The sequence below is a fragment of the Phodopus roborovskii genome, unplaced genomic scaffold (assembly GCF_943737965.1).
Source record: "Phodopus roborovskii unplaced genomic scaffold, PHOROB, whole genome shotgun sequence".
NCBI classification, from domain to species: domain Eukaryota; kingdom Metazoa; phylum Chordata; class Mammalia; order Rodentia; family Cricetidae; genus Phodopus; species Phodopus roborovskii.
In genome coordinates, this window is record NW_026126511.1 from 41,920,416 (window position 1) to 41,939,728 (window position 19,313).

Sequence of the window (19,313 nt, forward strand, 5' to 3'; positions counted from 1 at the left end):
TAATGAGCAGTTTGATATTACATTCATTTAGCAAAGTAATAGTGGTAGGTTCATTTCTGAGACCTATTAATTCACCAAATCTTGGTCAGACTTATAGAACCAAACATGGGTTTCCTCCAATAGACTAGGCCTTAAATTCAACCAGAAAGTAGTTGGTTACCCTCATAATGTACATGCAACCATTGCACCTATGAATGTGTCTTGGAAAACTGGTCATTATTGTAGTTCAGTTTTCACAATTGGGTAAACTATTGACTTTTTCTCCATCAGCTTCCACAGCATCATCCAGTGTTATGAAATCTAGTAATCAGCAAGGAAGCTTTCTGGTCATTACCAACTTGATTCTCCATGTCCTGTGACTAATGAGTATAGTATCTTTAGCAATGGGGTCTTACTTTAGTGGGGGAATAACTATCAATGACAATAGCCTTATTTTGTTGAGGGACTCACAGACACCTCTATCCACAATCTGAGTGGTATTATCCCATAATGGATGTTGGGCATTTTACTTGTCAACCATTGCCTAATGAGATGAGCATAATATCTTGTACAGGTTAACTACATATATATATATATATATATATATATATATATATATATATATATAGAGAGAGAGAGAGATGACTTTATATTATACACATATTATACACATTCCAAGAAGAGGAGAGAACCCAGCCCACCATGCCCCACTTCTGATACATTATCATTCAATTTCGTTTCATCTGAAGAATTCATTTGAACAAAGAACTCCTTTGATTCCTATACCTAATCTATTCTTCCATATTTTTATCCACTTAAAGCTCCCTCCTCATTAAGCTAAAGATTCAACGTATGCACTGTTGTTGGGAATGCGAATTTGTGTAGACACATATCAGTATGGTGGCTCATCAGAATACCAGAAACGCATCTACCATCATATGACCCAACTGGACTACTCCTGGCCATATACCCAAAGGACTCTACTTCCTACCACAGAACAGCTCTTCATCTTCATATACACACCTCAAGTATATCTTCCATGTCCCTTTGTCCAAATAAAATAACATATTCACAGATAGCAGCAGGTAAGTGTTGGACTGAGGGGACATTATTCAGCTTGTTACAGTATGAAACATTAATATTAATGAAACCCCAGTTTTTCTAACTTCAGTAGTTTTCCATAAATATCTTATTTATAGCCTATAATTGTATCAGTTCCATTTTCTGTGAGCAAAATATCCAACAGAAATAACTTAGGTGAGGAGAGACTTACTTTGGTTTATTATTTGGCTTAATAGAGGGGGAGGTGTGGCAATGTTCATGGTGGAGTCTCCTCACATCACAGCTCACCAGGTAATACAGAATTTCAGAGTCAAAGCCAGGCTGTAACTTTCAAAGGTCAGCCTCCAGTTATCAACTTCCAGCTGGGCTCCACTTCCTAAAGGTCCCATAACTCCCCAAACCCCAGCCTCCTGCTGGGGAACAAAGCATGAACCTGTGAAAACTTTCCTGGTTCAAACCATAACCAGGTTCCAATCCAGTGTTTCACAATCCTCCCAGCTACCACCTGTCTTCCCATGAAGAATTTCTCTGCTGCAGAGCCATTTCTCAGCTCCTAAGATGCATAGCTTTCTCTCCTTCTGTCCAGTGTTACCCATTTCTCTCTTCAATGCATCTTGTCATATCTTGCTCCATCTAGGTTATTCTGACTCTATTTCCCCCCTTTTTCTTTATTATTTGTGTCTATTCTTTCAGAAACCAATTATTTTGCTTTCTATTGAACATGCCTGACAGTTTCCTGAAGTCTCCTTTTTCATCCTGCAGTAGCTCTTGTGAGAACAATGCTTTTCCTCTGAGTCTTCTGGCTTTGTTCTCAGTGAAACATTCAGATATGCTGCAAACTAGCTGTAAAAGGCATTTGCCAACACATACATACTGTTTCCAACATACGTCCATAGTCCTGGTAGAATAATCAGTCCCTTGGAGCAAGTGATAAAGGGTCTGGGTCTCTCAGTCCTAGGAAGAAGCTGAAAGAAGAAAAATTGTTGCTAGTCTAACTCCAGGTGGTCTTTCGGATATTAAATGAGAGTAGATATTTACTGCCATTTTTCTTAGTTCTTTATGGTTGCTGAAGGTCCCTGAATTTCTGTGAGTAGACTTACTCTTACAGTATGTTTTTATTAAGGGGTGGTCTTTTCCTTGGTCCAAGGATTGGGATGGGATTAGAGGTCTCTGACTCACAGATAAAAATCCAAATATAAAACTCATCCAATGTAGAGAAGGACTTTGGAGCTAGAGCACTAGCTAATATTATGTAAGGAGAAACTTGATACAGGCTCAACACAAAGGTCTGGATACTGCATGTGTTCATAGCTCTATCAGCCTATGGGGAGTCCATGTCTGAAAGCAGTGCACTACATGCAAGAAAATTCTCATTTTCAGGCAAACCATGTGTATAAGGATAGTGCTAGTTTAGAGATGTGCAATACAGTGTGAAAGGGTTGAGTTCAAATTCTGCCATGTGCCTTATAATGACGTTTAAACCCATGATGGCTCATGTATATTACAGTGGTCCCAAAAGATTATATTAGGACTGATCAAGATGAGATTGAATAAGCATAAGAGAAAACTATGGGAACATGAGGTAAGAGGTTGCTGCCAATTTACACCACTCTATTTACAAGTGCACTACACTTTGTACAACTTTGTCAAGTCATCGGGTATGCTTATGTTAGCCTCACCACACGTACAAGTACTGAATTGTGGTATTGTTTCATGGTAGCTTCAGCTTCATTAAGCAATAGGAATTCTTCAGTCCTAATATAATCACCTGATGATGCATTTCTGGAAACAGCTTGTTCTTAAGTAACAATGTTGGCTCAGCCACATGCAAATGTGAAACGGAGAGGTGGCATTTTCCTCTCTGAGTTCCAGTTCTGCATCTGTTAACATGCATTTACTGACAGAACTTACTGTAAAGATTGTAAAATAGTCATGAACTCTCACATCATTAAAGTGTATAACTGGATTACCTTAACATACATGTCTACGAGAAAGGTCCCCTCAATCAGGGTGATGTGAACACTCACCATGACCTCTATTATAATCCCTCTTTCCCACATACTTCCTCACCTCCATCTTTGCCCATGCAACCACTGCTCAATTTTATATAACTGTAGATATACTTTCTAGTTTTAGTTGTGTTATGCCACTTATTATAATTTTGAGATCCATTCATATCATGGCAACTCTGTGCAATTTGGCAACTGAAGTCCAATTTGTATTTTCTTTTTTTATGTATAGTTAATGTTCTTCATATCACAGTGGGGAGTTGTGAATGAACCAAATTGAGATCACAAAGGTTTTCCTTTTACATTTCCTTCCAGAAATTACATGGTGTTAGATTTTACATGTGGGTCTTGTGTGAGCCCATTGTATTTCTATCACAAGGTGTCATAGACTGGGAAACTTATAAAGAACAGAAGTCTGACTCTTTTCCACAGTACTGACTTTCTCATCTGTCTTGGCCAAGCTTTTCCTCTATGCTGCTGACTTTCTTTTCCTGGTCCCAGCTGAATTCATTATCTTTTCTTTTGCATTTTATTTGAGGTCATTGATTAGTTTTAACATTCAATAATTGTTTAAATTGTCATCTGAGAATTTATCTATCCCAGTAGTATTGAATTTAGGGATAGAGAAATTGTAATCTTTTGGGGGAAACCATTTTACCTTTCCATGTTTCTCTGTGTTGTAACTTGTGTATCTGCTAATTTTAATCTCACATCTGCTTTATTTGGGGACTGTGTTATGGAGCAGCTGCTTTTGATGTAAGTGTGGGAATAGGAAAGAAATGAGGTAAAGTAAGTGAATAGGAAAAATAGAAGAGAAACAAATTTAAATAAGTAAAAGAAAAAAAGAATAGAGATGTAGAAGAATGTTACATAAGATAAAGGAAAACTAAAGTAAAATCAGATATATGTGAGGAGAACTAGATATAAAAATATGAGATTTTTTAAAAATAAAATTAATGTGAAATATTACTGTATAAAGAAAAGTGTGAAAATTTGGCAAAAACAAGAAAAATATGAAAGAAAATAGATTTCTCAATAACAAAATAAAACATGCAAACAAAATCAGGTGAATGTATAAAATAGAATTTAAAACATAGTTTGTAAAAACATGATAAAGTAAAAATGTTGCTGAAGGTATAGTAAACAGAAAAAGTGATAATACAACAGGTAAAAAGTAGCCAATGAACTATGGGAGTGGTTTTGTCTTGAATCCTTGTAAAACTGAAACGAAGTTGAATTTGAGCACTCTTGTCTTTCCTATGGTTTTGCTGCTGTGAAACCCAAGTAGGATGGTGGTCTGATACCCAAGGGGGGCATGTTTACTTCTTATAGCTAAGAGAGCCATGTTCACCTTTTAATGTCCCCTCTTTCCATTGTCTGCTTTAGGCTCTATCTAGTGTGTTAGGGCAACAGACTATTATACAGGCATAAGATGTACATAGGAAGATATTTCTAATAACTAGAGTTGTTCTGAAAACAGTGAGCTTCTTGAAGACTTATATTAGTCTCTGGGAATGAAATTCCTATTCACGAAACAGCATGTTGACAATTGTTCTCTAGTCTAAAAAAATTCTAGGGATAAACAAGTTTAAAAATCACATAGAACTTTCTATCTTTCTTTCTTCTTTCTTTCTTTCTTTCTTTCTTTCTTTCTTTCTTTCTTTCTTTCTTTCTTTTATCCCTAAAAGCTATTTATTCCTCTCTTAAGCACACAAAGTTGCAAAGCAAGAAGAAAGCTTGGTGTCTCTGCTTCCAATGTGTGTGTTCCTTTTATTTTAGGTCAGAATTCTACTTGTCCCTTCATAAGCCACATTCATCACTTGAGGAGCATCGGCCTACCTAACCGACCTCATCCTGCTTCAGACTGAAGGCACAGAGATAACTCAGTCTCCAACCCGCAGCTACCTGGGATTTGAATAATAGCCAAGCCTGGATGGACAGACTTGTCAGAGAGGGGTAATTATCCATGTGATATAGAATTTGTCATCTTGTAGGATCCAGATTGTTCCCCTCAAATGATGACAGCATTAACGACTTCTCAGACCACGGAGAGCCAGAACTGAGACACTCTTCAACCAGACACTACACCATAATCAGGGCAGCTTAATCATACATAGCATTTCCCCCTTCCCAGCTCCTTTTCTGCTTAAACCTAAAGTCTATGTCAGCTGCCCAAGATGAACATGGAGTCACTAGACCTCTTTATTTGGTCTTCTCTCAGTGCAGTGATTTCATCTCCTCTGTCTGGTATTCATTTCTTGTCTTTGTAATTGGCAAATTGGTACAAGTGTTCAAGTTTAGTTTATTGGGGTTGCCAAAGCCAAGGCTTTTGCCCTAAAACTTGGATTATATGAAGGAGAAGCTCGGGAGAAAGGTAATTCTGAGCTCCGAGGTCCCTCCTTAGTACAGTGGTCAGACTCATATTTCTGAGCTCTGCCATACATTCAGTGGCTCCATGAGTATTTATTATCCACTCATTCTATACAGGCACTATATTAAGATGATAGAAAAATAAAAGGCAGAAGGAAAAGTAAGATGAAAGGAAAATGGAGAAATATACTTCCAACCTAAGCAACTTGACATCTGCACATAGTCCTACTTTCTGTACATATTCCATAAGCAAGATGCAGTTACATATAGAAAGAATTGCATATTGAGGACTTATATTCAAAGGCTTAAGATAAAATTAGAAGCAAAACTAACATACCTAACATTAATACTCTATTTTAAAAAGTTTAAAAACTATACTATCACATGGAAAGCCCCAGAGCTGTTCATGGATGTCAACTGGATTCTGCAGAAAATTAATTTCATGAGGCTAAATGTCAATGTGTCTGAAGTGATCACAGGAAACTCAGTGGGGAGCATAATTCTTGAGCTTACAGGAAGTATCCGAATCGCATCCTCAGAGGAAGATGACAATTTCAAAACCTCCCAAGTCTTCTGTGGGAACATCTACTCTCTAGATAATGAGATGTTGGAGAAGGGATGGCTTTTTCCTTCATGTTTGGTAAGTCATGCTGGAGTTTAAAATAGGAGTCTCCAAGATGGTCTGTGGGTGATGTGAACAGCAACGTAAGCAGCCTTGTTATTATTAGTAACAGATCGTTTTAGGTTAGTGGATATGACTGTTCTCTAAAAATGCAAAGTCTGAGTCACACTATGGTACTCTAATTTCAAGTGGTTGCCCTTCACCAATATATAAAGTCTAGCAATTTTTAATTATGCCAAGGACCCTCTCCTACTTACAGCTGACTTGTGAGACAAAAAGAAAAAGTTGTCTTTGTATAGGGCAAGTGTCTGTGTGATTCATTTCCAGAAGAAGTTAAGGTAAATCAAGATCAAAGCTATTTGTCTAGCAATATTAAATTGGTCCCCTTCTACAAGAGAGCAATTATATGTATTGTTCTCCTAATGCCATCTAGGTGCTTAGAGACATACTGCTTTTCCAAAATAAAAATCCACTTTGACAATCAGATTGTAAAATGTTTGGAATCATACTATCATTGACTCATTTCTTTCATTTTCTCTCTCCCTTGGTTCTTTGATGTGTAAGCAAGTAATTCATGCTGAAGAGCTAGTGGGAAGTCAGACCTGCATGTATGTAATGGTTGATTTGGGGACAGAAAGTGGAAGGCACCATGAAAGCAATATGCTACATCTCAAGGGATAATTGATTCTCTATTTGTGAAACATCATACCAAGTTAGACTAAGAAAGAAAAAAATGCAGTGTCCAGCATAGCTCACAACCCTGAGTCTCACTGTGTTCCTCAAAGGGGATGGATCATATCTCCTACTCTAGAAAGGCAGAAAGGAGTGAAGGCTGGGACTCCTCCAGGAGTCTCTCACAGAGAGCCTCTTTGGGTTTTCTGCAGATATCTCTTTCTGTTTGTACAGGCAGTTGTGCATACCTAAGCCAATTTCTTTATGAATATCTATGACTACATCTTCCAACAATCATTTATTATCCTTCATCTTCCCACTGACTAATAACTATAAGGGCAGTCATTCAGACTAACACCTTCCCCATCAGCTAAATCCTGAGAAAGTATGCCTTCAGAGAGGTTAGGGGAAAGAAAGACATGAAAAAAGTACAGAGGAAAAAAACATCAAATGCTTGGAAATGAAAAAAGCAAAATATGAGGAAATAGTTTTTTATTAAAGAGATCAAAACATTTATATACAAGTGTTCAGAAAGTCTTAAATGATACCATGATAATCTGCTTTCCATTATGAACAATGACTTTTGTGTGAACAATGGTGGCAACTTCTAACATCATAGACAGGAGAACATGGGAACCGAGAACTGGGCATGGCTTTCTGAACACGGACCAGAGATTCAGTTGCATGGAGGCAGCCGGAACACAGGTAGATAATAGAACAAGAACTTCCGAGTATCTGGGGAAAGACAGCTTCAAGTGCTGCAGGCTTTGCTTTATTCCTGGAAGACTACAAGATTAATAGGTGGTCAGATCTCAAAAATATCTACTTAAGAGAGACAGTGTGGAGAATCTGGTAAGGATTAGAGGGCTAGGATCACTGAGATAAACAAGCAGGATGGCTAAGTAGGATTAAATAATCCACAAAATGACTTCTCATTCAGAATGAGTAGCAAATAGCTGAAAGACTGACTGAAGAGATCAAAGCAAAAGGCATCCATGGAGTGAGATAACATGGCATGTTTAGGAAAATAAAATAAAGTTATGTCTTTTAGATCAGCTTGTTCCTAAGAATTGTTCTTGAAGATGGTCTAGTCTCACAGAAGAAACTTGACTGGAGGGATAGGCAGAAAGACTCAGTTGCTTCCAGTGCTGCATTTGAGTAATTTAATCCTGAACCTCACCAATAAATTCAGGTGAGGTTCTCATTGTTACCGCAGCCTCTGCTAGAATTCAGTGAGGCTTCATCCTGGCCAGACTTGATGAACGTCTTGTTTTTGGGATGCTGAGTATGAACAGCTCCTAGACAGGAACTGACCTTGTACTAAACCCAAAGCAATGACTGAGAAGAATGAATTGCATCAGCTGCCTTTCCAAAACACTGACATATGGCTGCAGCAGCTTCTCACTACGCTGAGTTCATCAGATGTCTGAGATTATAACAATAGAGTTCATCACCAAGAGAAAAGTCCAAAGATGGATTGCTGGAAACATCAATAACTTGAGTGGATTAAAGCAGAGGGCATCGAGGATTTCACTGCCTGGGTCCAGTTTGTTAGCTTGGTTTCCAATAGTTAAGCTTTAGAAGATGTAGTTAGAGAAGCAACTGATCATTCATAGAGGCACAAGGGTCAGTAGGAACCATCCATCTGGTACTCTGTGCTGAGTAATGCTTAGGGAAGACCCCCTGGCTTTCAATGTGTGTATATCAAGATAATATAGTGAACTGGTATATAGACTGCCTTCTACTGGGGTTGCAGGTGCTACCCTTCTTTTCCAAACTTGCTCTGCTCAAGGACTGAGATCTTCAATAGTAGCCTCCTCACTTCAGTCTGGGTTAATCTATAGCAAGTGAGCAGAAGCAAATAGGCTGATGAATTAGTTTCACAGCTCCTTCTCTGAACTAAGTGTGTGGCTCCAGTACTTGCTCAGAATTCTCAGGTCCTGCCAAACACAGCATTTCTCAAATTCTGGGTTCTTCATCCCCAACTTCATTAAGGCTATCTGAGCTCTGTAGTTTCATCTCTTGGGTTGCTGAACATCTGCTGTGATTTTTCTAAATCTTGCCCACATCTTTGTAAATAGTTCTTACCTGTGTGATTTCAGTTTTCAGTTCTCCTTGTGTGTTTTCAGGAGCAATATCTTTCTTAGCCTGCCTTGTAGATACAACCACCATAGACTCATTTTCCATCTCTCTCCAGAGCCTTTCCTGCCTGCTGAGCACAGCCTTGCCCAAGGAGTGACTGTCAAGCACAAAAGACCCAGTTAAACCCATTCATACCATCTTGATGAACACCTTTCTTAGCTAAATGATAAAGTACTTATATCTTACTAGAAGAAGGGACCACTTCTCATTATATTAGCTTCTGGCAATTTCCTCACCTATAACTTAGTTATTACCCTACATCACAAAGCTGTAGGTCAGATAGCTAAATGGAGTGACCAACACTCCGTGGTTACCAGCTGAGAGGTGGTAGAAACAAAATTTAAATCCCAGACCCTCTGATTCCAAGTTCAGGGCCCTTTCTATCAAAATGTGCCTCTGAATAGCACTGTCATTACACAGCTGACAGTCACCACTGTGATGGGATTTTAGGAAGGTGACAGTTGCTCTATTGCATTGATTTTTGAGAGGAACTATGTAGAAATCAAAGAACTTCTTGCTCTTTGGAAAATGTAAAGAGTTTTTAGTTTTTCCCAGCTAGATGACAACAGAGCATTTGTGAACGGAGGATAACATGAACCAGGCAGGCAGGAACAGTAATCATCTTTGTTGTTATTTTGACTACTGAGCATGGAGACTCGAGATTAATTCTCAAAACAGCCCTGTGAGGTGTTGACAGTTATTTCCATTATATGGATGTGGATATGGAGGTCAGTAATAGCGTAACAAATTTAGAAAAGTAAAAAAATCTAAATTTGGTTTCAAAACCTGAAGTATTGGTCTTTAGACTTCGGCCTCATGGAAAGACACAAATTGATTTAGGAAAACATTTCTTTATTATTTTCTTGAGCTAGCACAGTCTTCAAACAATACCCAGGTAATAACAAAAGGACTATTTCCAAGTAGCAAATGGTAGTTAGTCGTGACCCTCTCTCTAAGCCCAGCCAGCTTCTCCCACAGAAGTCCTTGGAGAGTTGGGAAGGAGGGGCAGGTGCTGCCTTTAGTTTTCTTGTTTGTAGCAAATTCTGGGTCCCTCACCCTGAAACATACCTGTTCCCACTCACAGGTGGGTTTCTGTGCACACTTGGCCTCTGCTGATGAATAATTGAGAAGAGGTGGATGGTAAGCCTCCTGCTAGTGATAATTACCTAATTCCTGGGGGGGGGGAGGGACTTACCTGGAGCTTTATAAATATTGAACAAGATCCTTTCATCTCTGTAAGGCTCTGCAGCCCTGGTTCACATCTCAGGAAGCTCTTTTATGGGCCCCCTTTAACATGGTGGCTTAATGATCTATCATACCCAGAGTCACAGATGTCCAGTCAGTGGAGTGCAGTGGGGCAAACTGTTAGCCCTACCCAGAAATGGCTTTACTTATGCCATGGATGGTACACTTGCCACCGGTCTTTTCCTTCCAGAGCAAAGAGTCTGCACTCAAGAGCTTATCCATCCCTCTCTTTTTAATTGTCTAGTCTTTGTTTTCACTGCTGCGGACACGTCCTCCTGTTCACAGCAGCGTTTGGATCTGGAGCTTGCGATAAATGAGTCAGAGCCACTAACTTCTCAAGAGTAATAATTTAGCCAGATAAATCAGTGAAAGTCTATAGTGTCTTCAGCAGCTGTGGCAGCTCGTTCACCCCCCCCCCGCCCCCATCTCCTCAGTGTGTCAAGTTGTGCTATGCTGCCAGGACTTCCCTGGGCTGATGGCCTTTTCCTGTCCTGTCACAACAAACAGCATTTTGTAAGAGAGATATGTTTCAAGTGCTTCCTCCGTGCCTTTGCAATCACTCAGAGGAGTCATTGAAACAAGCAGCCAATTTGCAGGATAGCCCAGAGTACAGCAGGCAGGTGGGGAGGCTGGGCCAGCTCTAGCCTGTTCTCTGACATTGGATGCAGGTGCCCTGGGAGAGGATGAGATAAGAGGCAAGAAACATCTTGCAGCAGAACAAATGGTAGGTCGAAGGGTTTGTGGCTGGGTTGGTGTCCCAGACCCTCCACTGGAAGTCTTGCCCACTTACAGGAGATAGACAGTTCAGGCTCCATAAGGTTCCATTGCTTTCGGTTTCTGGTTTATCCTAGAGATGACCCTGTATTTCAATTGTCTCTCCTGGTACTCTCCCTCTATCCTCCCACTACCTGATCCCTCAGGCAAAGTCATTCTTTTTCCTCTTGGCCCCCCATCTTGAACCTTCCTTGTTACTTAGCTTCTCTGGGTCTGTGGGTTATAGCATCGTCCTCCTTTACTTTATGGCTAATATTCATTTATGAGTAAGTACATACCATATTTGTCTCTCTGGGTCTGGGTTACCTCACTCAGGATGATCTTTTCCAGATCCATCAATTTGACAACAAATTTCTTGATATACTATTTTTATTTTATTTATTCACTTTTAATTTATTTCTACATTCTAACCACAGTTTTCCCTGCCACCCCACTTCCTTGCCCCCCTGCCAACCCCTCCCCAGTCCACCATTCATCCACTCCTCCCAATGGAGTGACTCCCACAAGGAGCCAATAATGTGTGGCACATTGAGTTGTGGCAGGGTCAAGCCCCTCCCACTACATTAAGGCTAAATATGGCATCCCACCATAAGGAATGGGCTCCAACAAGCTAGCTCATGTACCAAGGATAGATCCTGGTCCTATTAGTAAAAGCTCCTCAGGTAGTCCAAGCTTCACAATTGTCTTCCATATACAGGGAGCCTAGTTCAGTCCCATGAAGGCTCCATCGCTGTCGGTCTATAGTTTATGAATTTTCACGAACTTTGTTCAGCTGTCTCTGTAGATTTCTCCATCATGTTCTTGACCTCCCTTGCTCATATATTCCCTTCTCCATCTCTTCCACTGGATTCCCAGAGCATGGCCTGGTTCTTGGTTGTGGATCACTGCTTCTGATTCTGTCAATTACTGGATGATGGCCCTATGATTTCAGTTGAGGTATTCACCCATCTGATTACAGAGGCAGTCCAGTTTAGGAACTCTCTCCACTATTGCAAGGAGTCTTAGCTGGGGTCATCCTTGTGGAATTTCCCTAGCACCAGGTTTCATCCTAACCCCATAGTGGCTCTCTCTCTATCAAGATATCTCTTTCATTGTTCTCCCACTTCATCCCTCCAGCCACAGACAATCCAGTTCACATATGTTCTCAACCTATCTTCTCTCCCCTTATTCCATCTTGTTCCCAGTTTGCCTAGGAGATCACGAATGTATTGTTTTTAATAGTTAAGTATTACTCTAGTGTATAAATTTCTCCATCCATTCTTTAGTTGAGGGGCATCTGGGTTTTCAGTTTCTGAGTATTATGAATAAAGCTACTATGCACATAGTTATGCAAGTGTCCTTCTGGTATGGTGTAGTGTCTTTTAGGTATATGCCCAGGAGTCGTATAGCTGGGTCTTGAGGTAAAATCAATTCCCAATTTTCCAAGAAATTGCCATATTGATTTCCAAAATTCTGTAGAAGTCTGCTCTCCCACCAGCAGTGGAGAGCTCCCTTGCTCCACATCCAAGGTGGCACAGATATTGGGGGGGGGGGAGGGACCAACTGATGACTGGCACTTAAAAGTTAGTGTCTAGCCCAACTGTCATCAGAGATCCTTCACTCAGAAACAGATGCAGACCCATAGCCAAACATTAAGTGGGGCTCAGGGAATTCTGCAGAAGAGGGGAATGAAGGATTGTAGGACCCAGTGATGCTAGGGTCCCCATAGGAAAACCCTTAGAGCCAACTAACCTGGCCTCATAGGGGCACACAGATATTGAAGTAACAACCAGGAGCTTGCATGGGACTGACCTAAGCCCTTTGCATACATGTTACAGTTGTATAACTTGGTCTTATGTGGGACTCCCAGCAGTGACAGCAAGGGGTGTCTCTGATTCTGTCGCCTTATTTTGGGATCCATTTCTTCTGCCAGATTGCCTCATCCAAACATCTTGGAGGAGGGGGTCCTTGGTCTCACTGCAGCTTGTGATGGCTAGCTGATATCCATGGGATGCCCTCCTGTATCTGAAGAGAAATAGTGACAGATGAGTGGATGGAGGAGTGGGGCTAAGCAGAGAGGAGGGAGGAAGCTTTGGCTAGGATGTAAGAATAAGAAAATAAATAATAATAATAATAAATATAGGCAAAAATCAGGGAGGGAAGGAAGCAGAGGGAGACATAATATGAAACCCTGGGATAAATATTGAAAGCTACAGGCAAGCCTGTGTGCTAGCAAGGGTTTATACAGAGAGATAAACCAATGGGAATATGATGGATGTAAGTTCTAACCACACACACATGCACATGTACAAATGCACCACCAGCGGTGGGGAGTGGGGTGGGAAATTGACCCTCATAATTATGGTTTATGAGCTCTATAACATCTAAAAGACAGAGATCTTCTGACATTAGTGATGTAACTTAAACAAAGGACAAAGGCCTAAGAACTTGAAGAACCGTTACTATGAGTTTTGAGGTACAAAGGTCAGAGAGCTTCTAATGCCCAAGTGTATGTATGATGGGTATGGGGACAGACTGTTTCAGCTCCAGTAGAAAAAAAGAACTATTTTTCCCCTCCTTTTCTTGTTCTATCCAGCCTGCTAGTTGGTTGGATGGCACACATCATACGTCATACTAAATCAGGTTCATTCAGCCATCGGAACAACAAACCAGTGTCTCCCAGAAATACCTTCACAGTTGCATCCAGAATTAATATCTGTTCAGTTTTCTAAGCATCTTTTAATCCAGTCAAATTGACAACTGAAATGAACTATTTTATCCTTCATACCAACCTGAAAAAGTAGGGGGAATGGGAAGACACTGAAGCCATGTGGAAATTAGCATCATATTAGGGCAGAGTCAGAAACTAAAGTTCAAAGTTGACTGCCTGAGGCCAGTTGCTTTCCATTCTGAACTTTCTCCTTTTCTCTGCATTGAGAGGGACGGAAGCCAGCTATTCAAGGACAAGGTACTATGTGTTGGACATCTTACTCCTTGTATACATATAGTGGGTGGTGTTAGGGGATGCACACACTGTCATCTCTTACGTTTAAAGTTCTTGGGGCTCTGGCCTTGTGTATTCCATCTCTAAATCTGTCAGAGACAAGCTCAGGAACACATGTCCATAAAAATAATCCCATTTGAAAGCCCACTGCCATCCCTTCCCTAATAAGACAGTCACTTTCCAACTCATGCCCAGCAGAGGAAGAGATGAAAGCTGCCCTTTGAGGACCGTGGAAAGGCAAGGCAGGAATAGGCAGATGTCAGTTTGGGCCAGAAAATTTACCCTTACTCTGAAGAAGGCTGTTCCTATCAGTGCAAAACCCAGCCAGGCGGGCACCACAATCCAATTAAAGTAATTGTTGCCTAAATGGCCCTTGAAGAAGGGACATAGTCACTAAGGGCGGGGAACAGCCTCCTTCAAGGAAACCGGATGGCTGGAAAACGCAAGAAACAATTTCTCTAGATGGAAAATGAACGCAATGAATCTGCGTGCAGCAGGAAATCTTATGAGAAAATAAGACTTTGGGAGGATTTATTGAAAGACATAATTGCAACAAGTATATTGATTTTACATAGATAAGAAAACAAATGTTGGCAGGGATTGAATTTGGTTTATTACATTTATTTCCCCACAGAGTTAATGCATTTAAAGACATGGTTTATTTTTCAAATGGAGAAACATTGTTTTCAGAGACCTTTATTAGGTTTTTGCCAATTCCCTCGACTTCCCTTTCCAAGAAAATTGGTTTGTAAATGGGGATGGGAGCTGGGGTTGGGGACAAAAGTGTGCAGGTCTTCACTTTTTGGGACATTTCGGAAACAGAGACTGTTGGTGCTTTCTAGACAAGGAAGAGCCTTCTTTCTGGATTCCTTCTTTCCTCCAGATTCCCAGAGAGCAGAAGGGAGGAGCTGGGGTGCAGAATGATGCCAGGACATTAAGGCTTACCGTCCTCTTCCAACACACCTAGCTCGGCCACAGGAACTGCTGCGGGACAGTGGCCACTCATCATTTAGAGTCCCACCCCACCCCCCAGGGAACAAAACTTAAGGGTTCTGATCTTTGGCCTCTATTTTGAAATCCCTCTGGGCAGATTCTGTAGTATTGATGGGTTGAAGTTCACAAGGATTATTATTGTGTCAGAGCTTACAATTGGGCAGTTCTGTAACTATTGTGTTTATTCTTTCTACAGCCCCATAGGGTAGTCTTCAGAGATTACAAAATATGATGAATTGACTTTCCTAATTCCAAAGTGTGTGAGTTTAAAATCTCCTTTATCCCAATGCTCCATCTCAATCGCACCAAATGTCTTGGGTGAGTTCATTCAATAGCCATCCTTAGGCCTTCTTTCCATTTTGACGGAGCTTAGACATACATGCACATTTACACACATGTAAAGTGTGTGGAGATATGTCATCAGTACCTTGTATGCATGTGGAGGTCAAAGCACGACTGTGTGGAATTCTTTCTTTCCATTCACCTTCCCCTAGGTTCCAGCAATCAAATGCAGGGCACCGGGCACCTCCACCCCCTGAGCCAGCTCACAAACTCAGCTTTTGTATGATCTTATTTCAAAACTGCAACCCAAAGAAACTACAAGCTTTCCTAAACTCGGCCAGTCACCAGAAAGTTTGAGGTCAGCTCCTGTAATACCTCAGTGCAAGCTCTGCCTGTCTCATAACCTTTGCAGTGATTCCAATATGACCTCCAAGCATTAGCCTCACCCTTCTGGTGCCCACAGAAACACCTCTCAAGCATTGCTGCTCCTCTTCCTCTGATAGCTTTGGCCATGCAAATTATTCAGCAGTAATCCTGTTTGCTCCTAAATCTCCCAAAAGCTTTTCCAGAGTAACTAATACTTGTCTTAATCACATCCGAGACACAGCTTTATATGCCACTTGCAACAACACGCTCAATTATGATTGATTGGAATTTAAGTTCTGATTTCTCTTAGAACATAATCAGTCCTGAATGGTAAATTTTTACAGTGACAATTAAAATAATGAAAGTGAACTTTAAATGACATTCAAACAGTGTCACCTGGGAGTAACTCACAACACTGCCCTCCCTGCAGCATTGTGGGAGCTGCACAATTCATCAGGCCTCTACCTAGTGCTATTGATGCCCGAGGAATGATTGCAAGGACTGAGGTTAACCCTTCACCGACAGCCTTATTAAAACACACCACACGTTGCCCGCTGCTTAATAGTGTGTTCCTCTGGGCTGATTTCTATTTACATCTAAAAGGCATGTTAATTGTGCAAATGTGTAAACAGCCACCAAATAGCTCCATCAAGGGAACCTCTTTGCTTTGGGAATTCTGTTCCAGGAACCAGGCAGAGATGAGAAGTTCTTTGTAAACAGTAGACGTAGGTCCTTTGAATACCACTGATCTGAAAAATCAACCCAACCTTGAAGTTCCCCACCAGGCAATGGCTCCTCAGAGGGGTCCAGAGAAAAATGTGATGTTTCTAGCTGGGAGCTCAGTCCTCTGTAGCATCCTGTTGTTTCCATGGACATGTGTGGCAAGTGTGACCTTGAGCAGTACTTCTGCCTGAACTCATACACACAATGAAAGAAAACAGTACCCAATAAGGAAAGAAATTGTGCTAACAGCAAGACTCTTACAATGGCTTATATTTTCTGGGAAGAATGGACAGCAAGATGTGTGTGCCTAGCTGGAAAATCTAACTCCACTTGATTCCATCTCAAGCCAATAACCCATTGCCTAAGGTTACTTGTCAGACTTCTGTTTGGGTCTTGCTTGAATTCACAGTCTCCACCTAACGTGACATGCCTTCATCCCTGTGGGTTCTCTCCTTCTCAGATAACCATCCTTGAGTTGAGCTAGTTGTATCTATCTTCAGTTATCAACATTCATTACAATGTCCTCACTCCTCATTGGGCAATCCTAGACATTGTAACTAATCTCACAGTTTATAAAAATACAACAATATTGTTGTATTGGAGCCAAGAACTATCATGCCTTGAAAAAAAATCTGTTTTATTTTTAATGAAATACCAGTCAGACGATGATAAAGATGATTAGTGAGATAGAAACTTGGCAGAACGTGTTCTCTTTGTGGAGTCCTTTAAAGCAAGTTTGAGTTCATTCTCTTCATTTCACAGCTGAAAACATGAAGTGTAGATGTTCTACTGCTCATTAGCCCATTAGCCCCATTGCAAACCATTCATTCCTGTAACTGGAAATAGGGATAATGTTCTATACTGTGATTGTATCTGAGGACCTGGCCAATGTCAATCCTAGCTCCTATGGAAATAAACAATCTTCACAAATTTGGGGAGAATTCTACAAAAATGTGTTATTACATTTTTTGTTGTGGTAATAACATACTTGAAGCTGAGTAGCTGAGTAGTTCATAAAACAACAAAAGCTGTTTATTTGTTTGTTTATTACTTATTTATTTGGCTCATTCTTATGAGGTGGAGACATATGAGATCATGGCATCAGCATTTGCCCTGTTCCTGGTGGGAAACCCTCAGTGAATGGGATCATATGGGCAGGGAGAGAGAAAGAATAGAAAGGAGACAGAGAGAGGATCCTGAGAGACCTACCTTGATCCCCTAGTGGTTCTCACCTTTCTTAATACTGCGGCCCTTTAATATAGTTCCTCATGTTATGGTGACCCTCATCCATAAAATTGTTTACACTGGTACTTCATAACTATAATTTTGCTAGTTATGAATTGTAATGTAAATATTTTTGGAGACAGAGGCTTGCCATAGGGGTCATGGGCCACAAGCTGAGAACCACTGCACTAGGATCTAATTCCCTGTGGTAAGACATAATTCAGTCTTCATAGAACTAACCCATCCTTCAAGGCAGACTGGTCTGGTCATAAGGGAAATGTGCTAATCACTTACCACTAGAACCCGCCTCTTGAAGTTATTACCCTTGAGCCCCCTCCCTGTATAATGTATGTGGATGATCTGCCTCCATGTGTGTCTGTACATTGCATACATGAACCACCACCTCTTAGAATCCTTACTCTGAGAACCAAGCTTCCAGGAGATATGCCTTTGGAGGAATATATGGTACGCCAACTATAGCAAGGGTCATTTGCAAAGATCTGTACATAGTTTAAGGAAATATGCATTGAATTCCTAGGACCAGTCACCAGAAGTTATATCAGTAATATATTCAAAGTACATGGACAAAGGACTTTTCAGGCATTGTTAGGATGCCAGAAAAATATTTGGCTTTATACTGTCATAAAATATATCATGATAGGTAAGGTTAAAGTAAAATTATGGGAGAAGTATACTGAGGAAACATAAGAAAATTCGTAATGACACTACTAATGTCCAATTTGTGTTTGAAATAAAGAATCCCAAAAGGAAAGAAAAAGGATTTTCCATAATGGCAAATGAGCAGATTGATAAAAACACATAGTGGCTCTCAGAAGGATAGTTATGTAGCAAAGGCTCAAAAAATATGGGACAACAATCAATAGAACAGAATGAAGAAATAAATCACAACTTTAGTTGAGAATTTTATTAATTCTGTCCTATAAATTGACAGACAAAGCAAGAAAATAGCAGCGAGAATAAATATTTGAACAGTGTCATCAACCAAATGACCTAATTTATATTCTATCAGTATATACAGTAGTAGCTGAACATATATTCTTGTCAAATACATGTGTGATATTTACAGAGATATGCCATGTGCTTGGCTGAAATTAAGACTCAGTACATTTCAAAGGACTGAAGTCACAAGCAGTGTATCTTCGTGTCAAAAGAGAATTTAATGAAAATCAGAAACAGAGAAATAGGATACAAAAATAGAACAAGTTACCTGAGAGAAGATGACAGACTGTTCACTTCAAGTATAAAGAAAGGGGTCACAACCAATAAGCACCAATAGCCTGAAAAAGGCAAGGGAAAGACTCTTCTCCCAGAACTTCTAGAATGAGTGCTGATTTGTCAGCGCCTGACTTCAATTCAGGTTTCTTACCTCCAGAATTTTAAAACAAATGTGCATTGTCTCAAGTCTGTATTTGAGGAAATTTGTCACATGAGGAATATACAAAGAAAACATGAGAAATTAGAAAATATTTCTACTGATGAGAAATACAATTTAGTGAAAGCATAAAGGATTCATCTGCTAAACTAAGTTTTACCTAAAAATGTCCATATTAAAAGTAATTAAAGTCCAAAATTCCTTATTTTTTTATCTTTTTTAAAACTTCTGTTGGCCTTTATTTTTAAGATATGAAAGCAGATATGTTCATATATTTTAAAAAGTTTTCTTACAGTGATACATAATATCTCTGTTTAGAGTCTCTAATAAATCCCATAGAGTAGGTGGTGTAGACAATAGAAGTCTTCTCACAGACAAAGGCTGGAAGCTCTAGCTTGGGTTGCATTCTGCTTAGGACACTCTTTGTGCACACTATTTTTCAGTAAAGATTTATTTCTCTCAGAAAAAAAAATA